A 2112-nucleotide genomic window follows, 5' to 3' on the forward strand; every position below is an offset into this window, starting at 1 on the left:
AAAGGGGTGGATATATGTATATGTATAAATGATTTACTTTGCTGTACACCTGAAACTAACACAACTTTTTAAGTCAACTATACACCAACAAAATTTTAAAAAATAATGTTTATTTGATTAGCTTATTTAGCTTATAAAGTATTAATAAGATATCTTTGGGAAGACATAGCAGAGAGATTTCAGGTTATTTTCTAATTCATAATCTCTCTGCTGTAGTTGGTATAACTTTTTTTTTTTTGTATAGCTTTTTATCTTGTTCTTATTGTTTCCAGCTCTTTCCAGCTTTTCAAACGTTGACCTGAAAGCAGAACCACTTTTCAGCTTTCAAATCAGAGTTCGAAAGAGCTGAAAATAATTGTTGCCTCCATTCTTAAAATAAGATAAAAAGCTACACTGACTACAGATTAACAAATTTTTTTGAAAACATAGGTGAACTAATGGCCAAACAACTTACCAGAAATCAGAGACAGGTCTCTGATGAGAAAAAAAAAAAATGGAATTTAAGTATTTGCTTATCTGTGACAGATACTTGGTAATATAATCTGGCCAATAGATTCAAGTAGAAAATTTGAGTTGCAAAAATCTGATTATGCACTAGCATGACAGTGTGAAACTCTAGTAGACCTGAGACAAAGGGAGATCTCCAGGTACTTGCAGGGTAGTTCTCTATTGACTTCACCACCAGGTGCTTACATGAAAGATCATGGAGGAGTTCCCATTGTGGCTCAGTAGTATGGTACCTGACCAATATCCATGAGGATGTGGATTTAACTCCTGGCCTCTCTCAGTGAGTTAAGGATCCAGCATTACTGTAAGCTGTGGTTCTGGCTACAGGTGTGGCCCAGATTCCACATTGCTGGAGCTGTGGCAGAGGCCTGCAGCTGTAGCCCCCATTCGACCCCTAACCTGGGAAACTCCATATGCTGCAAGTGCGGTCCTGAAAAGCAAAAAAAAATTTTTTTAATTTAAAAAAGAAAAAGAAGGAATAAAGAAAGATCAGGGAGAATACTTAGAACTTATCCCATTTAGTGGTGACTTGGTAGGCACAGAAGGCACTTCCAAAATCCATCCACTCTTTGCCACACTTACTGAGAGAATGAAGGCCATTCTCACCAATCAGACTGTCAACATTCCAGAAAATGTTGACATCACTCGAAAAGGACACACAGTTATTATGAAGGACCCAAGAGGCACTCTGAGAAGGGACTTTAACCACATCAGTTCCACATTTCCAAGGAGAAAAAGAAGAGGCTCCAGGTTGAAAAATTATAGGGAAATAGAAAGGAACTGGCTACTGTTCTATCTGTAGTCATGTATAGAACACAGTCAAGGGTGTTATACTGGGCTTCCATTTCAAGATGAGGTCTATGTATGCTCATTTCCCTATCAATGGTGTTATTCAGGAGAATGGTTCTCTTGTTGAAATCCAAAATTTTGGGGGGAAAAATACATCCACAGTGTTTGGATAAGGCCTGGCATTGTTGCTTGTTCAGTATTTCAAGCCCAGAAAGATGAGTTGATTCTTAAAGGAAACAACATTGAACTTGTATCAAATTTAGATGCTTTGATTCATCAAGTCACAACAGTTAAGAAGAGGATATCAGAAAAATTTTGGATGGTATCTATGTTTCCAAAAAAATGGACAGTTCATCAGGCCAATGAGTAAGATCTGAGTTGTCCGGCTATAGAAACAAGATGCCAGAAGATTCTTCAGACTCATTTGTGATGTTTTAAGATACAATAAAAAGTCTATTGTCTTGAAAAAAAATTCCATTTAGATAAATCACGTGAAAATATGTATATACGATAGTAGATTATATGTAATAGCTACATAAATAGGTGTATGTAATGTAATATATATAGATATATATACACACACATAAATATCCCTTAATACACATGGATTTTAAAAAATGTAGTTTGCATTGGTGGAAATCCACTGCAACAGGAAAAGAAGGAGAGAAATAGACGGAAAAATAAAAAATTCTTACCTTGGCTAGGGGGGTGGAGGTGAATAGTCACTGGATGGCTATGAAGAAGGTAGACTAGGAGTTCCCATCATGGCACAGCAGAAATGAATCCGACTAGGAACCACGAGGTTGCAGGTTCAAT

At 36.7% G+C, this 2112-nt stretch overlaps 1 pseudogene; it reads left to right on the top strand.

The window, feature by feature from the left end:
• The first annotated feature begins 1096 nt into the window (after positions 1–1096).
• LOC125111881 (60S ribosomal protein L9-like) lies at positions 1097–1666 on the top strand (annotated as a pseudogene).
• Positions 1667–2112: the final 446 nt, after the last annotated feature.

Source organism: Phacochoerus africanus, chromosome 1, assembly GCF_016906955.1.
Source record: "Phacochoerus africanus isolate WHEZ1 chromosome 1, ROS_Pafr_v1, whole genome shotgun sequence".
Lineage (NCBI taxonomy): Eukaryota > Metazoa > Chordata > Mammalia > Artiodactyla > Suidae > Phacochoerus > Phacochoerus africanus.